The sequence below is a fragment of the Oncorhynchus keta genome, chromosome 3 (assembly GCF_023373465.1).
Source record: "Oncorhynchus keta strain PuntledgeMale-10-30-2019 chromosome 3, Oket_V2, whole genome shotgun sequence".
NCBI classification, from domain to species: domain Eukaryota; kingdom Metazoa; phylum Chordata; class Actinopteri; order Salmoniformes; family Salmonidae; genus Oncorhynchus; species Oncorhynchus keta.
The window spans coordinates 26,523,345-26,530,734 of NC_068423.1; positions in this window are offsets into that span (position 1 = coordinate 26,523,345).

A 7,390-nucleotide genomic window follows, 5' to 3' on the forward strand; every position below is an offset into this window, starting at 1 on the left:
GGACCAACTAGGGTCACCCAGCCACATAATAATACACCCAGCGCACACTAGACCTTCTGTCTGAGGACCAACTAGGGTCACCCAGCCACATAATAATACACACAGCATACACTAGACCTTCTGTCTGAGGACCAACTAGAGTCACCCAGCCACATAATAATACACCCAGCGCACACTAGACCTTCTGTCTGAGGACCAACTAGGTTCACCCAGCCACATAATAATACACCCAGCGCCCTAGACCTTCTGTCTGAGGACCAACTAGGTTCACCCAGCCACATGATAATACACCCAGCGCACACTAGACCTTCTGTCTGGGGACCAACTAGGGTCACCCAGCCACATAATAATACACCCAGCGCACCCTAGACCTTCTGTCTGAGGACCAACTAGGTTCACCCAGCCACATGATAATACACCCAGCGCACACTAGACCTTCTGTCTGGGGACCAACTAGGGTCACCCAGCCACATAATAATACACCCAGCGCACCCTAGACCTTCTGTCTGAGGACCAACTAGGTTCACCCAGCCACATGATAATACACCCAGCATACACTAGACCTTCTGTCTGAGGACCAACTAGGTTCACCCAGCCACATGATAATACACCCAGCATACACTAGACCTTCTGTCTGAGGACCAACTAGGCTCACCCAGCCACATAATAATACACCCAGCGCACCCTAGACCTTCTGTCTGAGGACCAACTAGGTTCACCCAGCCACATGATAATACACCCAGCATACACTAGACCTTCTGTCTGAGGACCAACTAGGTTCACCCAGCCACATGATAATACACCCAGCACACACTAGACCTTCTGTCTGAGGACCAACTAGGTTCACCCAGCCACATGATAATACACCCAGCATACACTAGACCTTCTGTCTGAGGACCAACTAGGCTCACCCAGCCACATAATAATACACCCAGCACACACTAGACCTTCTGTCTGAGGACCAACTAGGTTCACCCAGCCACATAATAAAACACACAGCACACACTAGACCTTCTGTCTGAGGACCAACTAGGCTCACCCAGCCACATAATAATACACCCAGCACACACTAGACCTTCTGTCTGAGGACCAACTAGGTTCACCCAGCCACATAATAAAACACAGCACACACTAGACCTTCTGTCTGAGGACCAACTAGGCTCACCCAGCCACATAATAATACACCCAGCATACACTAGACCTCTGTCTGAGGACCAACTAGGTTCACCCAGCCACATGATAATACACCCAGCGCCCTAGACCTTCTGTCTGAGGACCAACTAGGTTCACCCAGCCACATAATAATACACACAGCGCCCTAGACCTTCTGTCTGAGGACCAACTAGGTTCACCCAGCCACATAATAATACACCCAGTATACACTAGACCTTCTGTCTGAGGACCAACTAGGTTCACCCAGCCACATAATAAAACACACAGGCACAAATGACCTGAGGGCACAGCAGGAAAATGGTGGCCACAGCACTGAAGGGAGTGATTGAAAAAGCTTATTCTACTTTCCCCAACGCACAAGGGGTTATCTCTACTCTGCCACCATACAGCGGGTAAACGCAAGTATTTCCCGTGACTGTGCCTCAAAACCAAATGTTTTCCTGGCCCACCACTCCACCCTGGACTTGAACAGCCTCTATGACCAGGTCCACCTCTACAAGGCAGCAGTGCCCACCTTTGCCCGGACTCTAAAGGACATCGCTCTCAAACGTATCCCCAACCCTTCACACAGGAGCAACAGATCAATAGACACCGCGTCCAGACCATCGAGACACTCTCTCAGACCTGCGGGACCCCCGGACCTACACATAGAGGACCTACATCCAGACCACAACACCACCAGCCACATCCACACCCCCACCCCAACCAATCAACACCCCCCCATGTCAACCATGCCCACACCCAATTTAGGCCCCCCTCAGATTAGACCTATGCCCCTCCTGCCCACCCCATCCCCCTCATCATGGAAGTCACACATACGCCCAGGTAGTGAGCGGGCAAACAGGCCCAACCCCCACTCTTACACTAGCCCAAGCCAATGGCATGTACCAGATGCTCAGCAGGCTCTGCTCACACTTACTGGCCGGAGGCCAAACCACTCGACCAACAACATTGGACACTTTATGGAACACAAGGCCTTCACTATCTCATCCTGGAATATCCAAGGCCTGACGTCATCTGCCTTTGGCCTAAAGAGCAGGAACCTGGAAATACAGAAAGTGTCATCCTACAAGAAACATGGTATAGAGGAGACAGACCCACTGGTTGCCCTCTATGTTACAGAGAGCTGGTGGTCCCATCCACCACACTACCAGGTGGGTGGTATAGAGGAGACGGACCCACTGGTTGCCCTCTAGGTTACAGAGAGCTGGTCCCATCCACCACACTACCAGGTGGGTGGCATAGAGGAGACAGACCCACTGGTTGCCCTCTAGGTTACAGAGAGCTGGTCCCATCCACCACACTACCAGGTGGGTGGCATAGAGGAGACAGACCCACTGGTTGCCCTCTAGGTTACAGAGAGCTGGTCCCATCCACCACACTACCAGGTGGGTGGCATAGAGGAGACGGACCCACTGGTTGCCCTCTATGTTACAGAGAGCTGGTCCCATCCACCACACTACCAGGTGGGTGGTATAGAGGAGACAGACCCACTGGTTGCCCTCTAGGTTACAGAGAGCTGGTCCCATCCACCACACTACCAGGTGGGTGGCATAGAGGAGACGGACCCACTGGTTGCCCTCTAGGTTACAGAGAGCTGGTGGTCCCATCCACCAAACTACCAGGTGGGTGGTATAGAGGAGACGGACCCACTGGTTGTCCTCTAGGTTACAGAGAGCTGGTCCCATCCACCACACTACCAGGTGGGTGGTATAGAGGAGATGGACCCACTGGTTGCCCTCTAGGTTACAGAGAGCTGGTAGTCCCATCCACCAAACTACCAGGTGGGTGGTATAGAGGAGATGGACCCACTGGTTGCCCTCTAGGTTACAGAGAGCTGGTCCCATCCACCACACTACCAGGTGGGTGGCATAGAGGAGACAGACCCACTGGTTGCCCTCTAGGTTACAGAGAGCTGGTCCCATCCACCACACTACCAGGTGGGTGGCATAGAGGAGACGGACCCACTGGTTGCCCTCTAGGTTACAGAGAGCTGGTCCCATCCACCACACTACCAGGTGGGTGGCATAGAGGAGACAGACCCACTGGTTGCTCTCTAGGTTACAGAGAGCTGGTCCCATCCACCAAACTACCAGGTGGGTGGTATAGAGGAGATGGACCCACTGGTTGCCCTCTAGGTTACAGAGAGCTGGTCCCATCCACCAAACTACCAGGTGGGTGGTATAGAGGAGATGGACCCACTGGTTGCCCTCTAGGTTACAGAGAGCTGGTCCCATCCACCAAACTACCAGGTGGGTGGTATAGAGGAGACGGACCCACTGGTTGCCCTCTAGGTTACAGAGAGCTGGTAGTCCCATCCACCACACTACCAGGTGTGAAAAGGGGAAGGGACTCAGGGGGTTTGCTACTTTTGGTTATAGAGCAGAACTAACTCACTCTATTACATTAATCAAAACAGGAACATTTTATATTTGGCTAGAAATTCATAAGGAAATTAAATAACAGACAAAACTGTCCTCCCGTGTGCTACCTATATCCCCCCACTAGAATCCCCAGACTTTAATGAAGACAGCTTCTCCATCCTGGAGGGGGAAATCAAACATTTGCAGGCCCAGGGACATGTACTAGTCTGTGGTGACCTAAATGCCAGAACCGGACAAGAACCTGACACCCTCAGCACACAGGGGGACAAACACCTGCCTGGAGGTGACAGCATTCCCTCCCCCATATGCCCCCCTAGGCACAACTACGACAACATAACCAACAAAAACGGGTCACAACTCCTGCAGCTCTGTCGCACGCTGGGTATGTACATAGTCAATGGTAAGCTTCGAGGGGACTCCTCTGGTAGGTACACCTACAGCTCATCTCTTGGCAGTAGTACTGTAAGACTACTTTATCACTGACCTCAACCCAGAGTCTCTCAGAGCGTTCACAGTCAGCCCACTGACACCCCTATCAGACCACAGAAAAATCACAGTCTACTTGAACAGAGCAATACTCAATCATAAGGCATCAAAGCCAAAGGAACTGAATAATTTAAAGAAATGTTAGATGGAAGGAAAGTAGTGTGGAAAACAACCAAAAAACTATTAGGCAACAACACATTCAATCCCTTTTAGACAACTTCCTGTACAAAATGTTCCACTGTAATAGTGAAGGTGTAAACTTGGCAGAAGAAATTCTTAACAGTATATTTGACCTCTCAGCTTCCCTATCAAATGTAAAAATGTCAAACAGAAAACTGAAGAAAATGAACAACAACGTCAAATTATTTGATGAAGAATGCAAACACCTAAAAAGAAATTGAGAAACCTATCTAACCAAAAACATAGAGAGCTAGAAAACCTCAGTCTACACCTTCACTACGGTGAATCACTAAAACAATACAGAAATACACTATAGAAAAAAGAAGGAACAGCACGTCAGAAATCAGCTCAATGTAATTGAAGAATCCATAGACTCCAACCACTTCTGGGAAGAATTGGAAAACACTAAACAGACAACAACACAAAGAACTATCTATCCAAAATGGAGATGTCTTTTTGGCCCTGTAATGAAGAACAAAGAGCAAAAACATATACATGATCAAATACAAATCTTAGAATCAACTATTAAATACTACCAGAACCCACTGGATTCTCCAATTACATTGAATGAACTACAGGACAAAATAAAAAAACTCTCCAACCCCAAAATGCCTGTGGTGTTGATGGTTTCCTCAATGAAATTATCAAATATACAGGCAACAAATTCCAATTGGCTATACTAAAACTCTTTAACATCATCATCAGCTCTGGCATCTTCCCCAATATTTGGAACAAAAGGACTGATCACCCCAATCCACAAAAGTGGAGACAAATTTAACCCCAATAACTACCGTGGAATATGCGTCAACAGCAACCGTGGGAAGATCTTCTGCATTATCATTAACAGCAGACTCGTACATTTCCTCAGTAAAAACAATGTGCTGAGCAAATGTCAAATTGGCTTTTTACCAAATGATTGTACGACAGACCACGTATTCACCCTGCACACCCTAATTGACAAACAAACAAACCAAAACAAAGTCAGTCTTTTCATGCATTGTTGATTTTTTTAAAAGCCTTCGACTCAATTTGACATGAGTGTCTGCTATACCAATTGATGGAAAGTGGTGTTGGGGGAAAAACACACATTATAAAATCCATGTACACAAACAACAAGTGTGCGGTTAAAATTGGCAAAAACACCCACAAATTTCTCCCACAGGGCCGTGGGGTGAGACAGGGATGCAGCTTAAGCCCCAACCTCTTCAACATATATATGATCTTTTGGATCCCTGCTTTTTAAATCTGGCAGCTGATTTCATAGCTGAACCACTTACATATCTGTTCAATCTAACCCTGGAATGCAATGAAATTCCAAATATCTGGAAATCAGCATTTGTCCTACCACTTTTAAAAGGGAGAGATCCAACTCTTTTAAATATTTATGGGCCAATCTCAAAGCTGTCACCCATGGTGAAAATATTTGAAACCCTTGTGAGTCAACAGCCAAAATAGTTTTTATTTACTAACTCTCTTATCAATATACCAATCAGACTTCAGGAAGAAGCATAGCACAATTGCAGCAGCCATGAAGGTTTTAAATGATTTCACTGAAGCCCTTGACAAAAAAACAGCACTGTGGCTTTTGATACAGTTGTATCATGCTTATACTAAGGCAGAGATTGTCGAGTGTAGGTCTTTCAGAGCATGCAGTTGCATGGTTTGCTAACTATCTGTCTGATAGAACTCAGTGGGCTTATGTCTGTTAAATTGTCTGTCTTTAATGGTGTGCCCCACGGCTCTGTACTTGGTCCTCTCTTATTCACTATTCATATAAATGATTTAGACAAAAATGTCCAAAATGGGCAACTTCATTTTTATGCTGATGATACTGTTATTTACGGTTGTGCCTCGTCTCTTACAAAAGCTTTCCAGAACTTGCAAGCTGCTTTTTATACTGTTCAACATACCTTGTGTCAATTGAAGCTTATCCTCAATACTGACAAAACTAAACAAATGGTGTTTTCTAAAGCAAGAAATAGACCTCTGAACCTTTCACCTATTACTACCTGTCAGGGCAAGCAGATTGAGGTTGTAACCTCATGTAAATATCTTGGAATTTTAATTGATGACGGCCTCTCTTTTAAATAGCATATTCAACAACTTACAAAAAATTGAAGCTGAAATTGGGATTTTATTTTAGGAATAAGGCCTGTTTTTCTTTTGAAGCCAGAAAGAGGCTCGTATCAGCAACATTTATGCCTTTACTAGACTATGGGCATATTTTATATATGAATGCTTCCGCTCAGTGTTTGAGATCAATTGACACCCTTTTCCATGGCACTTTGAGATGTATTTTAAACTGTAAAACCCTTACACGCCACTGCACTTTGTATACCAGGGTTGTCTGGCCTTCTCTAGTCACTCGTAGGCTCAGGCACTGGTATATTTTTATTTACAAAGACATTTTGGGTTTACTACCTTTTTATTTGGGCATTTTTATTGTTCAGAAATGTGGTGGGTCGTCTCTTCGTTCGCTGGACTTTATCCTGCTAACTGTTCCAAATGTCTGAACTGATTTTGGTAAAAGGGCTTTTATGTTTTCTGCGCCATCGTCTTGGAACACCTTACAAAATACTTTTAAACTGGAAGAACTTATCCCGATTGGTGTTTTTAAATCACTGATGAATGATCTTGAGACTGTTTCCCTGACCTGTCAATGTTTTTAATTTGCTGTTTTTGATTTTGTTATACTCTTGTGAATTCTATGGTTTTTACTAGAGGACTTGTAGCTTTTTCATGTTGTTTGTCTGTCATTTTTTAAATGACTTGTTGCTGTCTTTCTTGGCCAGGACCCTCTTGAAAAAGAGATTTTAAATCTCAATGAGCCCTTCCTGGTTAAATAAAGGTTAAATAAATAAAACAAAATAAAAATAATCAAATTGGCGAGGGTACTGGAACAGTCTGCAGCACCCGGCCTCACCCTACTAGAATCCGAAGTCAAATGTCTACTGATGATCTGGTGCTTCTGTCACACCTCCTCCTATAACCCATCCCACCTCCTCCTATAATCCATCCCACCTCCTCCTATAATCCATCCCACCTCCTCCTATAACCATCCCACCTCCTCCTATAACCATCCCACCTCCTCCTATAACCATCACACCTCCTCCTATAACCATCACACCTCCTCCTATAACCCATCACACCTCCTCCTATAACCATCA